At 40.1% G+C, this 18284-nt stretch overlaps 1 protein-coding gene across 8 annotated transcripts in view; it reads left to right on the plus strand.

The window, feature by feature from the left end:
- fhod3b (formin homology 2 domain containing 3b) overlaps positions 1 to 18284 on the plus strand; it is a 669782-nt gene that overhangs the window by 595185 nt on the left and 56313 nt on the right. The window lies entirely within an intron of this gene.

The following is an 18284-nucleotide window of genomic DNA, read 5'->3' on the forward strand; positions in this document are numbered from 1 at the left end:
AGGATGATTCAGAGGAGATACAAGTACTTGCAGATGCCGGAATTTCAGAGAGAGAGAGAGAGAGAGAGAGAGAGAGGAAATGCAGATGTTTGAGTCAAGATTCTGCTTCATGACTGGGAGAGAAGAGGGAAGATAGCCAGTATAAAGAGAGAGGGGGGTTGGATGAAAGTTGCCAGTAGGTGAAGAATGAACCAGGAAGGGGTAAGGGATGACAGGCCTGAGGAGGAGGAGGGATGAACCTGGAAGACACAGGCAGGATGGAACCAAACAAAGAAATAAATGTAGAAAGATCCAGGTTTTGGGGGGGAGGGGAGGAGAGGGCGAAGATGGAAATGGCTGCAGCAGGATGATAAGCAAGAACACAAAACCCACCAGTGCTGGAATTTGATAGGTAAGAAAGGCAATGATGGGAGCCATTAGGGGTGAGCCAGATTGGGGGTGGGAGGGGGGGTGGGGAGGATCCAACAGATGAAAGATGTATGTGGATGGAACCAGGAGCAGTGAATGAACTGGGTTATGGGAGCTACAGCAAGAGCTTTGGAAAGAAGATGTAAGTAGGAGGGCCAGAGGGTGCCTCGGAAGTGAAGAAAGAGGAGGACACAGAGGATATCTAGAATCAGGAAAATCAGTGTTCATAGGTTCTGGATTGTAGATTACAAGTAGAATATGATCTACTGCTCAGTTAATTTGCTTTGGCCCACATCCTGGAAGTGGAGAACACCAAAAGCATAGGATGATATGGGAATAGGAGGAGGGGTGGAAAAAGCATTTAACCAGGAGCTTGGCATGGTCATTTGTGGAAGGAGAGCAGGAGCTCTGCAAATCTGCCACCCATTGTACACTTGGGGCTCACCGATATCTCGGAAGCCATATTGGGAGTGCCCAATGCAGGGAATGAGGCTGGAGAAGATGCCTCCGAATCCTGACCTAATGTGAAATGATTGCTCAACTCCCTAGATCGTGGTGAGGGAGGAGGTGCAAGAACAAGTGTTGCACCTCCTGCCCTGCAGGAAAAAGTGCCAGGGTTTCAAGACAGAAGGGATGGAGCAGACCAGGGAATCAAAGGGAATGGATGCTACAGAAGGCAGAAAGGGGTGGGGAGTGGTAGATACCTCTTGATCACCTGAGTTCTTCCAGCACTGTGTATTTTGATATGAAAAAAATGAATTGCATGTTAACTAATTTTAAGAATGTTGATAAATGTCATGTTGCATTTTAGTGGAAGAGATATTTCTCGAAAAGTAAAGCTTCATCTCAGTTAAAGCCTGAAAAGAGATCTAGGGCTACTGTGTAATAAAGTTTTCTAAATGTAACAGGACAGTTGAACAAGGCTTTGAAGTGCAGACTGTAATAGTTTTGGGTCAATTTGTAGACAAATAGGACACAAAGGCAAAAATTTTCAAACTTCTCTCTGCATTACTAAATGATGTCTTGTCTGAGGTTTCTCTCCCAATGGTGAAAGTTATTTACAATCTCTTCTCTCATGTTATTTCAAGTTTATAAATGTTGGCTCAGATCACCTCTTCATCTTCCACATTCTAACAATCTCTTCTAATAATCTCAGCCTCAAGGCCTTGTTAGTCTGCTGAATTTGCACAGGGTTTCACGGTTGGAATAGCAGTTAGCACAATGCCTTTACGATACCAGTGTTCGGGACTGAACCTAGGGTCGAATCTTGTGCTGTCTGTAAGGAGTTTGTACACTCTCCCTGTGTCCGCATGGGTTTTCCAGAGGGGCTCCAGTTTCCTCCCAACATTCAAAAAAACATACCGGAGGTGTAGGTTAATGGGGTGTAAATTTGGCAGCACAGACTCACAGGTCAAAGTGGTCTGTTACCGTGCTATATGTATGTCTAAATTTAAAATATATATATATTTAAAATTCTTTTCAACTCCAAATAACAAGTTTTGTGCACTCACAAGCATTACTTGTTTTAAGAAAACTACCTTGAATGCACTGACATGAGAATTTTAGGAACTAAATCTCCGAGCTCTTATGGTGCAGCAACAAGATATGTTCTGATCTCAGGCAAGTCAGCGCTGGTTTGTGAATTTATCCATTTGCATTTAAAGAAAACTCTGAAAGGAAAATTGGATGACAGATTCATCCCATTTCTGGGCTGGATTTAAATCCAGAACACTACTGTGAAAGGAAGTTTTTCTTTCTTTTTAAAATATTTTTATTTAAGTTTAAGATAATAATACATGTTCCACTTATATAACAAAGGAATATGATAAGATATAGATAATGCCCTTCACAACAAATTTCATCCATAATTGTTAATTTGAGCTTATTTGTTAAAATAATTATGAATGTAAAGCACTTAAGTTACATTATACCAGCACTCATCATTATCTTAGTATAATATCTAAATAATTGTTATGATCTAGGTCAATCATACTTAAACCATATATGGAAAGGAAGTTTTTTTTTCCAAACAGCTGCATCAGATGGTGCCCAGACAAATATATAATCTTGTCAAAGAAATATTTTGAGAGAATAAGGATGTCACAATTTACACAATGTAATTGCTCTTTTATAAAGTGCACTGTAGACAGTGGGTATATATTTGTATGAGACCCTATTCCCTGTACAGGGAAAGAATGCTGCAATAATTCATACTGAATCCCATAATAATTTCATACAGGAGCATGCTATTCTAACATTTATAAATCACTGTTTATGTCTCAGACAATATTAAGTCCAATTTTGGGCATCCTGCATTTGAAAGGATATCTTGGGCCTGGGAAAGGAGCAGAGAGATTTACCAACACAATACCAAGGAGGTCGAGCTTTAATGATGTGGATGAATTAGAGAAATTGAGACTAATCCCTTGAGAACAATTTAGGCTAAGAAGAGATTTGATGGACGTTATCAAGAAGCATGTTGGATGATGATGGATAACCAGAGGACACAAATTTAAGGTCAAAGGGGAAAAAAAAAATCCCACAGGTGAGAAGTAGAAAACATTGAGACAGTGGGTTATAATCCAGAGTGTGTTGTATAAAAGAATGAAGGAAGAAGATTCAAGAGTAATTCCCAAAATGGAAATGGGAGATTTTGCACAGAGCAAGCGAGAGGGATTTGGTGGATAAATTTCAATGTCTAGGGCAGGAAAAATGGGTTGAATTATCTCCTGTGCTGAGTGTTTGAACAACTGAAAGAGAGTAGTTGCTTCACAGCACCTGCACTGGGAAATTATTTTGTTAATGCAATGTACAGGCACCAGACGAGTTGTATTGCCAAGTAGTCATTGTTCAGATGTTGATTTAAAAATAGAGAACTGCAAAGCATATTTGGAGCTCTGTGCCTGAAATATGTGCACACCTCTTTCAGCTGAGCAAAACTTTGATTTCTGTAGTACCTTTTGTGCCCATTTCAAAAGCACTTTGCAGATGCTAAACATTTTTGTAGTTATTACACTGCCAGAAATGCAGAGGCCAATTTGCACACAGCAAGCTCCCAAAACAGCAACAGATTAAAAACATGCTCATCTCTTAAGCAGTCAATGGCAGATAAATATAGAGAATAAATGCATTGGGTTTGTTTATGATCATCTGAAAGAACAAACCTGACTTTGTTTTAACAAATCTATTTGTAAGCTATGCTATATTGTTGGAGATTTTTTTTAATGCAATTGGATGTAAAAAATAGTTTAAATTTAGACATACAGCATGGTAACAGGCTATTTCAGCCCAGGAGTCTGTGCCAATTTACACCAAATTAACCTACACCCCTAGTAAGGTTCAAACAGTTGGAGGAAACTGAAGTCCCCGGGGAAAACCCACGCAGACACGGGGAGAACGTACCCTTTTACAGACCGGAATTCGAACCCCGGTCCCGATCACTGCCCAGGTGTTGCGCTAATGGCTGTGCCAACCACGCCACCCATTTTGTATATTGGCTTCTCCATTCTACAATTTCCATAAGTCCCTTCCCCTTGAACCACTGCAAAGCTTCAGTGAAATTCCCCTGATGTGACCATAACAGGACAATTGAAGGGTAATTAGATTTAAACCCATTGCTTAGATTGGAATTCCTGTAGCATATCCCTATGGATCCTTACTCAGATGTACTCTTATTCCTGCTATTAATCCCTTTCATGAGATGAACCGTCACCTGGTTCTCTTGTTTCTGGTACTCTTACAACACCTCACCAAAGCAAAGCCCTTAAGACCTCCATTCACTTGTCACTACCTCATCCCCTATTTATCTCCAGCAAGCTTGAATCAGAATTTAATGTCCTGAAATATGTTGTTTTGTGGCAGCGTCCAAGTGCAGATATTCATATAAACCACCTTACAAAAACAAATAAAAATAGTGCACATAAAGTCAAAATGTCCTTGGTTTATTTAATATTCAGGAATTTGATGGCAGCGGGGAAGAAACTTTTTTCCCAATGGCATCAGAGTGAAGAGGACATGGCCTGGGTGGTGGGAGTCCTTGAGGATAGAGACTGCTTTCTTAAGACACTCTCTTGTGGATGTCCATTTAGCACTCCATTTTTACCTATGCATGACCACTTCCAATCCTTGTGTCAATTAACTCCCAACTACCTACTTTGCTCTCTGACACAACTCTCAACCTACATAAAGGCACTGTTTGACCTGTTGAGTTTCTCCAGCAAAATTTATGTGTTTTTTCACTTAACCACAGTGTCAACAGAATCTTGTGTTTTACCTAACTCTCAACCTCCAGTTCTTAATCTACCGCCAGTTAGTGTGTTATGTTCTTGCTACAGCAAGTAAGGTTTTCATTGCATCTTTACATTGAACTTGTACATGTACAATGCTGTCCATAATGTTTGGGACAAAGACTTTTTTTTTTCCTTTATTTGCCCCTGTAATCCTCAGTTTTCAATTTCTTATCAAACAATTAATATGCAATTAAAGTGCACATTCCAGATTTTATTCAAGGTTACTTGTATATATTCTGGTTTGACTATGTAGAGGGCCCCATAATGTTTGCAACATTTGGCTTCACAGGTGTTTGTGAGTACTCAGGCATGTTTAATTGCTTCATTTGTTGTATGTATAAGAGAGCTAGGGTTACTTCTAAGCTTTTGATCACCTTTGGAGTCTGTGGTTGCCATTTTTAAACACGAGGATCTGAGTTGTGCTAATGAAGAAGTTAAAGAAGCCATTATGAGGCTGAAAACCAAAAGATATCACCCAAACCTTAGGATTACCAAAATCAACAGTTTGGAACATCATTAAGAAGATCCCTTAACTGCTTTATTTTGTATTGTTGTACAAAACATTAATGGCATCTGAGCATCTGAGCATACATGCATTAGCTTCTATTTCTCATATGGCTAGGTGGGCAGGGTTGCTCAGATGGAGGGATGTTACCCCACCTAATCATGCTCAATGGTAACGTGATGCCATGTCATGTTTAAACTTAGAGAAGATTAGATGCTCCATTTCCAATTTGAATATAAATTTTCAAACACTGTGGGGACCCTTTTTGAATTACATTTTTTAATCTTTGATTTGTTATGAAGGTAGAAATGTTGATTAATGAGGTAATTTATCACTCTGTTTAGAATTCAGTCTTTCTTTTCTTTTGGCCAAACAGCTTCTTTTTTGGAAGTGGGTTTAGATTTTCATTTGCGATTACTGAGCTCGCCAGTACGCTCTTTCTTCTTAACGCCTGATGTGCATCTTTTGGCTACCAAACCCCTCACTGGGCCACTCCTGTCATTTCCTATTCTGTAGGGTCTTCTCTCAGGCTTCTCCCTCTCAATGGAGCGGTGTCCTCCTGCTCTGTTGTTCCCTTGGCTCCCGCAACCCTCGTGATCTGGGCTGCCAAGTATGGGTACCCCTACAGGCAGTTTACAGGGCTAGAGGAGTAACGAATGAGTCTTAGAACCTTGGAGAGCAGTGTATGAGGATTTGTCTCTGCTCCCTGCAGTTCCCCACCAGAGACAGCATTACCACAGATGAAGCAGCTCCACTGCCTCCTATGGAGTTGCAAATGCACAATAAATATGCAAATCCATGAAAATAAATAAAAAGTAAACAAGGGATTGTTGTTTTTAAGTTAACAATGAAGAAGCATAAATTGGCCAACAATTTGTGCTAATTGACAATCAGCTGCTAACTCTTCATCACAACCTGGTGGCCTTTTATGCATGATCTATTATGACTTTATTCTTGGTGCCTGCCACATTGACCACCGCCAGTGGTTGATATCGCCTCAAACCGTGCATCTTGGCGCCTCACAGTTTGGCGGGCAGCAACCTCCTTTGAAGAAGACCGCAGAGCCCACCTCACTGACAAAAGACAAAGGAGGAAAAACCCAACACCCAACCCCAACCCACCAATTTTCCCCTGCAACCGCTGCAACCGTGCCTGCCTGTCCCGCATCGGACTTGTCAGCCACCAACGAGCCTGCAGCTGACGTGGATATTTACCCCCTCCATAAATCTTCGTCCGCGAAGCCAAGCCAAAGAATTATGACTTTCACTTTCCATGTAAGTGCCCTTGATCCACAGTTACTTTTTTATAGTAAGACTTGAGGCATTATATCACAAACAATTTGTGAGTTTTTCTGTCTTGGGTTTTGTAATCAATTGACTTTTCAAAAAGTTCATTTAACTGTGTTAATCAATTTCAAATGTTATTATTAAATCTACAGCAATGTCTTTTTTAAAATATCATTCCTTTTGCATGAATGAACAAAACAAATTTTACCTGGAAACTGGATGGAATAGTCCTGTAAATAAGAATAACTTCTATTTGTGACCATGGCTGGGTCAAATTACGTCAGTTTGGACTCTGACCAGACATGTACTGTTTGTATGTACTCTTTGTGATTTCATATCAGAGGCTCTGGGATGATTCAATGTCTTGTGCAGGGCTATTTCATTAAGCAGTTCTAGAATAATATGGTTTTAAAAAAAAACTTTCATCCCATATCCCTGCAAGTGGACATCAAATGCAATACTACTGCCAATATCAGTAAATTAACATACCAAGGCTCGTGTCTCTGTCACAGGCCCAATTTGACTTGAGGACAACCTCTTAGGACTGGCCTTGCAAGAGGAGGTTTGGCTGGATCTTTCAGAACAACACCTCTTGCAATTAAGACTTTGAACCTCAGTTACAGCTGAATGTTTATGTAGTGAGAAAAAACTGTGAGGCCCCATGATTTCTGTGGCCTTATAGTATACATCTCTTCAGTGGAACATTCACTCCAGTGTTAAGACTAAGATATTAATAGAACAATATCACTTTAATCTTAGGATAAAAATGACATGTTCAGTTCAGAATCAGATTTTATTGTTATGAATAAATCATGAAATTTGTTGTTTTGCAGCAGCGTCACAGAGCAATTATTCATATTATAACCATCTTACAACATGACGATAAAAAAATTGAAATTAAAGTGCGTGAAAAGTAAGGCAGTGCCTTTGGTTCATTGTTCATTCAGGAATCTGATGACAGCGGGGAAGAAGCTGTCCTTGTGCCGTTTAGTGCTCGTCTTTAAGCTCCTGTACCTTTTTCCCGATGGTAGCAGAGTGAAAAGGGGATGGCCTGGATAATGGGGATCCTTGAGGAGAGAGGCTGCTTTTTTAAATCACCTCCGCATGTAGATGTCCTCGATAGAGTGAAATCTGGTGCCTGTGTGTCGCAGGCCGAGTTAATAACCCTCTCCAGTTTATTCTTGTCCTGGAGAGTTGGTGCCTCCATACCAGTCAGTGATGCAACCAGCCAGAATGCTCTCCATGCTACACCTGTAGATGTTTGTGAGAGTCTTCGGTGACATACTGAATATCCTCAGACTCCTCACAAAGTATAGCCGCTGGTGAGCCTTCTTTGTGATTGCATCAACATAGAGGCTTCAGGACAGATCCTCGGAGGTGTTGACACCCAGATATTTGAATTTCTTGGCCCTCTCTATTACTGAGCCCTCAACGAGGACTGGGTCGTGTTCCCCTGGCTTCCTCTGAAGTCCACAATCATCTCCTTGGTTTTGCTGATGTTGAGCGCAAGGTTGTTGTCGTTACACCATTCAACAAGCCGATCAATCATCCTCCTGTACACCTCATTGCCGTTTGTGATTCTTGTTCTAAAACTTTATTCTGTGACTTTCCAGGGTAGAGCGTCATAAGTACATTAAATTTCAAATCCAGATTATTTCTCATTAATAATTTGCCATTTTGTTACATGGTATATTCTGATTTCTGCTAAAGAATGGGTGCTATATTTCTTTAAAATAGATATTGAAAGATTTTGTTTTCTTTAAGATTCTTTCATTGTCATGTAATATTACATGAAATAGCATTTAGTTTGCCATAAGGCAGATAAAGATTCACCATTAGCAGAAATTGCCCTGCATTCCTAACAGTCAGAGAAAGAGAAGCAAAAGAGAGGCTGTGAGTTTCCATGGATTCACCTCCCATAGCCTCTATAGCCACACAGACCTCAGTCCAAACCATCAGCAACTTGAGCTCCAGATCCAAACCTCCGATGCAATCGGGAAGCTTTCAGTGCCCTAGGCCCTTTGGGAGCCCCTAAAACCCTCGGCACCCTCGCACATCCTGCATCCAATACGTGGTACCCTTCAGCCAGTCACAAGCCAGTCTACTGCAGTCCACTGCCCGATGTGAGTCCTTTGAACATCTTCAGCAGCAGCCTGTAGCCTTCATGCGTTCCTCGCCTCGAGTTGCTGACAGCCCGCCGCCTGGGTGTTCTTCAGCCGCTGAGCTCCTCCCCTCACTGGCCTGCCACCGTGGTCACTGTTCTGCAGGGTTGTCTCCTCTGCTTCTCCTTCTCAAACAGGGGCTGTTCTCCGTTTTCTGGTGCCCTTCTTCAGTCCTCTGCTTCCCTAGAGTTTCCAACCCCTGGAAGCTGCTGCCAGCACATCTTGGGCCCAGACCATGCGTTCACAAGATTTTAAAATAAAACACAGTTGGCTCCATTTTATCAGGCTGTTTAAAGCCTGAAAAGAGCCATTGGTAATAGAACTGAATGGTAGGACATTCCCCCCCACCCCCCTTCTTTGTTTGCTGGTGTGCCTTCCCTCTCTGATCAACCTATTCCCTCCTGGCTTGTGGGACTGTGATCTCCCCCCACCACACCATTTTGTTTGGGCTCCTGACCAGATTTTGTCCTTACCTTGATTAAGGGCTCAAGCACAAAATGTTGATTATGTATCTTTACCTTTGCTCTATAAAATTTCCCCTGCAGCCGCTGCAACCGTGTCTGCAACCGTGTCTGCCTGTCCCGCATCGGACTTGTCAGCCACAAACGAGCCTGCAGCTGACGTAGACTTTTACCCCCTCCATAAATCTTCGTCCGCGAAGCCAAGCCAAAGAGAGGGATAAAATACACTGTTTGACCTGCTGAGTTTCTCCAGTAATTGTGTTTTTACTTCAACCATGGTGTCTGCAGGCTTTTGTGTTTTACTTCTGTTACAGAAATATTTTTTTTTGTGGTAAGCATAAGTCAATGGTCTTATTTTTGTTTAACTCTCCTATTTTAAGCTTTAAAATATTGTCATTAAATTGGGAATTTTTACTGTTTTCTGCCTTAATCTTTGATTGCTTGACTGTATGGTCTTGGTCCCCACACTGACCAAGCAGCAGGAATCAGTTAACCTTTTCCATGCTAAACCCTTGGCAATGAGCAGAGCCTGAATTCTTCAATCATCATCTATAGCCCTTGCCAGTGATGCCACATCCCATGAATAAATTGGAAAAAGATTGGATTTTTTTAAAATGAAAAGAATGGGCAATAAAGGGAAGCAAGTCTTTTATAGGGGGAAAAATAACTGGAATTTCATAGAAGCAAATTTAATTATTTACGAACAATCCACTTGAAGATCTGATTTTCAAGTTTTCTATGGACAACTGGAAACAATTTTGTATCAGCCTTTAACAATGAGATGTACAAATTATAGTTATAAAAATGTTTACTGATAACTTACTCCGCATTGAAAATAAAACGTGAACACCAATAAGCAAAAAAAAAATCCAATGCTTTCTTCTTTGCATGGGGATTGTTTCTTTTTTCTCTCTCTCTCATTCATTTTGTACAATTTTGAATGATTCAACATCTGTATTTTAATTATAGGAATCAGAGATTCCTTAGCTCTGAGAGAGGAAGAATTTATCCAAAAACCTTGCCAACAAAAGAAATGAAGGAGTTTCATTAAGATCCCCTCAGCAAGATGTGTTGTAAAAACAAATGATAAACTGGTTCCACATGCAACAAACAATTTTTGTTGGTAAACTTAGACCATTGTTAGCACAAATGTGCAATAATCACATCTGACTCACAGAAATGCTGGCAGCATTTTCAAAGGTGCCTCCATTAAATCTAACACAGATGGCAAAATTCCTGTGACTTTTTGTCCTTGAGTAAGAATTGAAGTATATAAAGTGACTTAACAAATAACAATTTCATTGTTTTCTATTTTTCATAATATTAGTAACAAAAAGTGTTGTAATTAAGTTAATAAATGTCAAATTAAATTATTGATACAAGTTCAAATCCATCCTTACTTAAATTACCATTTTGTTTGCATTAGATGTTAACCCAATCACTAAGTCTGGCAAAGATTCATTTTCTGAATTTCTTGTAATCAAACTCCTCTTTAGGCTTGCCCTTCCTTTCTCTATCGGCTTTAAAGACTCCAGAATCTCTAATTTCCCAAAATTATGAAACATCATACATCCTTTGTATTTTTTTCTAGAATTGATGCCTACATTTTTAATTTCCTTTTCACTGACCCCCTACTCACTCTTTTGATCTATTCTATTTTTTAAACTCCACTTTCCTTCTAAAGTTGCTCACTGTCAAATGGTAATTGTCAGCATAGTTTAGCGCAACATTATTGCAGCTAAACTAGGTTTGAATCCAGTGCTGTCTGTGAGGAGTGTTTGTACATTCTCCTGATTGCTTTGTGGAATTCTTTTGGGTGCTCTGGTTTCCTCCCACTCTTCTAAAAAACCATAATTGTAGGTTATTTGGTGTATTTTGGGGATTACATGGGCTAGAACAGCCTGCTAACATGCTGTCCATCAAATTTAAAATTAAAAGTATCACTCTTCAGAAACACCTACAGTCATTTAGTATGTAAAAGGTCCAATATGGGTGAATGGAGAGAGAATTGCTATCCTTAGTAAACACTAAGATCTGTGCTTAACTGTTCTCACCTCCGTTGCAACGTAGAGCACTGTTGTCTGAGACAATGATGTTTAACCTTATAAATTGTAGTCTTATACACTGTAGGTATCAGCCTTTTTATCATATTTAAAATACGTTCCTGGCACATTTTGAATCCATATTACGGAATTAATGCAGTATATCTGTGGAAAGGTGATTGTGAATGTCTATCAGGAGTACACAAGAACAGAACTCAATCATTAACCAATCCTTAAATATACTTCCTCACCAGCTTCACTGCCTAATGGTATTTGGTAACTTTGCTCCCATTCAATCTCCCCCACTCCATGAGTAAAGAATGCCGTATTCAGTTCATCAGTTGTTTCACGTTTGACCAAGCCAACTCCTTCCATCTAATTATGCAATAATTATCAAGCTGTTCACCACAACTCTGTCTAACATTTTGAAAGATTATCTTTATTAGCCCACAAAAACCCAACACCCAACCCCAACCCACCAATTTTCCCCTGCAACCGCTGCAACTGTGTCTGCCTGTCCCGCATCGGACTTGTCAGCCACAATCGAGCCTGCAGCTGACGTGGACTTTTACCCCCTCCATAAATCTTCGTCCGCGAAGCCAAGCCAAAGAAGATTAGTTGGCAAAATCCAAACCATTGTCTCATTAATAATATCAAAACTTGTTCGGTAACAGTAAGTTGGTGGCCCAAAGGCAATGAATAGTACTGCTTTAAAACATCTCTGTTCTGAAATATCACAGGTCCAGTACTGTCTACTTGGTGAACACTGATGTAATGCCATGAACATGTGTCATGAAATTTGTTGTTTTGCAACAGCAGTATTGAGCATTACAGGTGCAAGATAGCAATTCGGTAAATACAAGATTGAAAAAATAATTATTATGAAAAAGAAAGATAATGAGGTAGTGTCTATAGGTTCCTTGTCTGTTCACAAATCAAATGATGAGGGGAAGAAGCTGTGTTTGTAATGATGAGCGTGTGTCTTCAGGCTCCTCTACCTTCTTCCTGATGATAGCAGTGAGAAAAGGACATGGCCTGGGTGGTGAGGCCCCTTGATGATATTGGCTGTTTTCTTTTTTTTAGGATTTAAATCATTGATTTATTTTTTAAAAAGTTTCCCCAAACCCTTGAGTCAGTGTTAAAGTTATGTAAATCATAAGTTGCAAAACATAAACTTATCCATAAATTAGAAACAAACATGGAAGCAAAAAATATCAATATAATAACCTTGTGTGTCTATTTAGACCTCTGATAACAGAAAAAAGTGCCGTTCATTAATATGCTTCTCCACAACATCCAGCACTATTTTTCCCCCAGGGAACCTAGATATTTGCCCCATTTCTGTGGAGAGACGTCCAATTGATCAAACTGTTTGTAAAATGTGCGATCAAAAACTACCACTTTGGCCATTTCTGAAGCCCACTCCTGAAAAGATGGTCCCCCCAAATTCTTCCAACCTCTAAATATAATTTGTCTTCCTACCATTGTACCTGAATCCAATTTTGAGAGTATTTATCCCCAAATAACCCAAGTGTGTCTCTCAAGACAGAGTCTCGGGCAAAAAGGAATTTGAAGACTTGAAACTTCACCAATATACTTATGTATCATAATCCCAAATTCTTGAAATCTGGGACAAGACCAAAGTGCATGCACTAAGCCCCCTTTATCTACCTCACAGTGCCAGCTTTCAGGGGTATTTTTCAACCCTAATCTATATAACTTTGCTGGAGTCCAATAAAAATGATGCAGAGTCTTAAACTGAATTAGGCACACCCTCAGGTCTTTAGATGTTACTTTGATATCATTTGTAAATTTTGTCCCATTCTTCCATCTCAAAACCACACTCAGGTCTATTTCCCATGCTCTTTTAAAACCCAGCAGAAGTTTCTCCCCTGAGATTGGTGTTAAGGCTGAATAATAAAATTAGGCTTCATGACCTTTACCATATGCAGCCAGTACATTAGACAGTATCGTGGCAACTTGTGGGGGTTGCTGTGCAGAACAAAAAATTTTATATGAAGCAGTTGAAGGTACAGTACAACTCCGATTACCTGAAATGGTTGGGACTGGGCCTGTGTCAGATAAATGTTTTTTTTTGAGAACTGGTAATTTAAAAAAACCCAGCCCAGTAGCAAATCACTTGTATCAAAGTTTAAACAACAACAATCAATAAGGGAATGCCTTTAAGCACTAAAGTAATGTTTAATTCTCACCAAAAAAAAAATTGGTTGTGGTCCATCCCCAACATGTCTCTTCCGCCCATCACCAACGCAAATACACAGCTGCCGCTGATCCCTTGGGAGGCTTCCCAGGCCAGTGGAACACTCACTGGTGAGACAGTGAGGTCTTGTTTTTGGGTCACCAGAGCTCCCAACCCTGATGCCCGAGTCCTGTCTCCAAATCCTCCCCTAGGCCTATCGCATCCCAGGAAGTCCAGTGTGAGTGTGCGGTAGTAAGCCAAGGGGATGGTTTGGAGTCAGTGTCAGGAGCTCCGCTGCACTGAGGAGGGAGGGAAAGGGAGGGGAGTAAGGGAAGGAAGGGGGGAGGGGAGGGCGTGCCACTGACCCCAAGGCCCCGTTCCTGCCTGGGAGACCACTATCCTTGATGACACCAGGATAAGAGATTCTTCTGACTGGGAGACAGTGGCATGCAGTTTGAGAGGGAGAGATAGAGGGAAAATTCAATAGGGGAAGGTAAAGAAGAAATGGAAAAAAAGAGGAGAGGGAGTTACCTGAAACCATTGTCGTCGTAATTTCATGTTGAGCGAATCTTTTTCAGCATGTGAGGTCAGTTCAGCTCTGAAAAAAATTCCCATAAATGAGGATTTCGGAAATCCTCATTTATCCAAAATTTCTTCTAAAAAAAATTGGATAGAGGATGACAGAAAATCCGATTTTGGATAATCGGAATTTTACTGTATCTCCAAAATTGTGGCCTAGAGATATCATTCTGTTGAATTAGTTGATTAAAAGATTTAAAATTATCACCATTGTAAAGGCCTCCCATAAAGACTGCATTCTTGACACACCGCCTCTTAAAGATGTCCTTAATGGAGTGCTGCCATAGCCCTCCATATCCCTCCCATCCATGTAGCTATCCAAATGTTTCTTAACTGTCAAAATTGATTCCACATTCAACACTTCAGCTCATTTCCCATAGTCTGTCTGAAGAACATCCTTTAAATATATCCTTTAAATATTTCTGCTTTCACCCTTAATCTATGTCCTCAAGTAATTATCTAAAGGTCTCTTAAATATAGTCCTGGTATCTGCTTCTACTACTTCCCCAGATGTCAACCACTCCATGCAAGCAAATGAAAACTTTCCCTCCACTTGCATTTAAAATTAATCCCTCACATCTTAACTGTCTGCCCTTTTGCTTCTGATGATACAATGGGGAAAAATATTCTTATTATCTCTCCTATCTATGTTTCTTGTAATTTTCATCTTACAAAATGTTATTCTAATCTTATAAAATCTTGCAATTTTATCATCATTACTCAACCTCCACCATCTCTGGAAAATCAAGCCCAGTCTGTCCAATCTCTCCCACAACTAAGATCCTCTAATCTGGTGAATTTCTCTGAAAATTCTCCAGGACAACAATATCTTTCCTGTGGTTTGATCATCTATCAATTGTTTGTACTTATTGTCTCTTTTTTAATGTAATTTTACTACTGTAGTTGTCTTTGTAGGTTTTGTTTAAACCATCTGCATGTTCAGCTTCACTGAGTAGAAATTTTGGTGAATACATTGTGCTAGTGAACGTTGTGGCTAGAACTACACACAATTATCCAAGAGGGGAGTAACCAGTATTTTGTGAAGTATTCTGTGCCTGAAGCAGGTCATAGTCCTTCTTCACTACCCCATCTGCATGTGTTGCCACTCTCAGAGAGCTACAAACAGTGAACCCCACGGCATCTCTGTTCATCATTGCACAGTCCCTTTCAGATTGCCATCTCCTCTCTCTATCCAACTCACCAGAATGCAACACCTCCCCTTTTACCTCTTGTCTATTACCCACGGACCTAAATCTTCTTCGAGGTGAAGCAGCAGTTAACTTGCGCTGCTTCCAGCTTTATCTTGCACATTCTGTCTTCACAATATCATATCCCCGAAGTTGGAAAACCCAGTGTAAAACTCTTTAATGTCACAGTTCTGGTCATTTTGTCTTCTCCATTCCCATTCTTTGGCCTCCTTCACTATTCAAATAATGCTTAACTTAAAACTAAGGGATGGAACTTGGCCTTCCCACATGCCAATCTCAGCCTTTGTTACTTGCTAATGAATCCAACAAATTTAGTTTGACAACCTCACACCTGTATCTCTCAATTCCAACATTCAAGATAGAAAAATAGTGTACTTCAGATTGCAACAACTTTCCACTTCTTCTTCTCCCTTCTCCACCTTCTTTCAGCGGCCACCCCCACAGCTTCCATTACTCAATCTCTCTTTCAGTTTTAACCATTTCCAGTTCTTTGAAAGACTTGATTTCTCTAAATTTTGAATTGAAATTAAAACAAGCCCTTCTGGCCTACAAGCCCATGTCAGCCAATTATACCCAATTGACCTAAAACCCCTGTATGTTTTGAAGGGTGGGAGGAAACCAGAGCATGTGGAGGAAACCCACACCGACATGGAGAGAACATATGAACTCCTTATAGACAGCCCTAGATTCGAACCCCAATCACTGGTGCTGTAACAACATTGCATAAACTGCTGTGCTAACCATTCCGCCCTCTTCATTCTCATATCACAAATGCTGCCAGAATCATTGAGTATTTCCAGTGTTTTCTAATTTTATTGAAAGATCCCACCAGCCATGTTTTAAAAAAAAAATGTACTCTGTTCTCTATGGGCTCCTTTTATGTGCCCTGTTCCCTTTAACAGGATATATTGAGCTCAATGGATCTGTGCCAGTATTTGAACACATAGCCTCTTTCATCTTTTTTTTCTATCTATTATACATGCTTCACTATTTTGTTTTAGTTTTTAAATCTATTGCTGACGCCAGATCAATCCACTTCTATGTATTGTAGCTATTGCTCTGCATTCCGTGATAACATTGGCGTAAAACTGCCTGAATCGTAAGATGATGAGCGTATCCTGGAAGGAACTCTGTTTGTATTGTGTTTAAGCAAAGGACCTGTCCTGTCTATTGTAAGTTTTAAACATTTAGACAGTCGTAGCAGCAGTGTATGCATTGATTAAGTGCTTAGGTCAACTGCAGCTTGGAATAAACACTCTTGAAGGCGGATAATGGAGGACCATGTTGATCTTGCATTAAATAAAATATCGTGAAACACGAGAGTCTGCAGACGTTATGATTGTCGTAAAAACACACAGAAATATTGGAGGAACTCATCTGGTCTCACAGTGTCCATAGGAGGTAAAGATATATTAGATCTTTAAGGCCTGAGCTCTTCAAGATATAAGCAAAGAACTGATGCCTTCTCATTCTTTGCTTATTTCTTGAAGAAGGGCTCAGGCGCCCGAATTATCAGTAATATATCTTTACCACCTGTGGACACTGAGTTCCTTCAGCATTTGTGTATTCAATAAAATAGTGGGCAAAGATATGAAAGTGCGTGCTCCTTTTAATTTGCGTCATTTTAGACCTGGGTAGTGACCTGGCTCTGTCTTTATGATGTAACTCTTGCACTGGAGGGGAGCAGTTAAATGAAGTGTCATATAACCAGCCACTAAAGTTCATCCTAATTTTTGTAAATGTACAATAATTGCCACTCCCTCTAAGTAAATCCAGACATGGGCCTTGGCAGCACATTTACCAAAATACGACAGATATTTACTGCTGAATATGTTTATGCCTCAAGGGCATATAGAATCAGAATTTATTGCCATGACCATGTCACAAAATTCGTCGTCATGCAGCACCATCACAGGAACAAAAATTGCTATAAAATATACTTTTAAAAAATAAATAAATTGATGCAAATAAGAGAAAAAGTGAGATAGTGTCTATGGTTCATTGTCCATTTATAAATCTGATCATGGAGGGGAAGAAGTTGTTTTTGTACCATTGTGTGTTCATCTTCAGGCTCCTGTACCTCCTTCCTGATGAAGGCATGGCCTGGGTGGTGAGGTTCCTTGATGATAGAGACTGCTTTCTTGAGACGTCACCTCTTGTAGATGTCCTTAAAGGAGTGAAAACTGATGCCCAAGATTGCACTGGCTGAGTCACAACTCTCTGTTGCCTGTTCATGTCCTGTACATTGGTACCTCCATACCAGATAGTGATGCAATCAGTCAGAATATTGTCAACAGTACACCTGTAGAAATATGCAAGAATTTTTAGTTGCATTACCAAATCTCCTCAAATTCCCAATGATATATAGTTGCTGGTGAGCCTTCTTCAGTTTGAATGCCCTAGGATAGATCTTCAGAGATGTTGATACCCAAGAATTTGAAGCTTTTTACACCTTCCACTGCTGACCCTTGATGAGGACTGGTTTGTGTTCTCCTGGTTTCCCCTTGCTGAAGTCCACAATCAGTTCCTTAGTAAAAAGTTGTTCTTGTTTTAAGTAGCTGATCTATCTGTGATTTTGCCAACCACAATGGTGTCATCAGCAAATTTCTAGATGACAAATTGGGCTTAGCCACACACTCATGGATGTAGGGAGTAGAGCAGTGGGTTATTTATGCATAATTGAGGTGCACCTGTGTTGATTGACATTGAAGAGGAGATGTTGTTACTGATTAGCACTGACTGTGGTTTTCCATTAAGGAAGTCAAGGATGCAGTTGAGAAGAGTAATTTGGTGCAAACTAAAAGCAGTGACTGGACAGTGGTCTTTGTCAAGCAGGTTAATATTGACTTGGGAGTTTATGGACAATGATTGACCAAGTTGGGATTATCACTTCCCCCAATCTCCTTCTCTCCTCTCCTCCTTCCCCCCCCCACCAACCCCCCTCAACTCTAGTTCAGGTTTCTGTAGAGGTGCTCCCCAAATGGGAGAGTTCAGAATTGTGGATAATCTGAAGGTTAAGGATGATTCCTTAAGCAAATGATGAGTTGACATTTTTATTTCCTCTGTAAGCTTTTAAAATTTGGTGCCCCAGTGACTGCAAATAGTGAGTCAGTAGTTACATTGTGTAAATATAAAACTATTAAA

Source organism: Narcine bancroftii, chromosome 1, assembly GCF_036971445.1.
Source record: "Narcine bancroftii isolate sNarBan1 chromosome 1, sNarBan1.hap1, whole genome shotgun sequence".
Classification (NCBI taxonomy): Eukaryota; Metazoa; Chordata; class Chondrichthyes; order Torpediniformes; family Narcinidae; genus Narcine; species Narcine bancroftii.